The sequence below is a fragment of the Penaeus monodon genome, chromosome 22 (assembly GCF_015228065.2).
Source record: "Penaeus monodon isolate SGIC_2016 chromosome 22, NSTDA_Pmon_1, whole genome shotgun sequence".
NCBI lineage: Eukaryota > Metazoa > Arthropoda > Malacostraca > Decapoda > Penaeidae > Penaeus > Penaeus monodon.
In genome coordinates, this window is record NC_051407.1 from 4566689 (window position 1) to 4566974 (window position 286).

The window sequence follows — 286 nt, forward strand, 5'->3', positions numbered from 1 at the left end:
GGGGGGGGAGGGGGTCGTAGCCTTATGCTACTTTCTCGTTTTTTTAGTTTTTTTTTTGTGTTCTCTTTTTTTGCCTTTTATTATTTCGTTGCTTGTATTTTCTTTAGTTTCTCTTCTTCCTCCGAGATTCGTTTTGCCCATTTCGTCCTTCCGTCTCCGTATCTCGATCGTCCAGCATCTCACTCACGAGGTCCTTCCTGCGCCGTGGAGATACGAGCTGTGTAGCGCTTTTAGTCCGCCCCCCCCCCCCATTAGATCCTGTTGGCGACTCCCCCTTTGTCTTGCT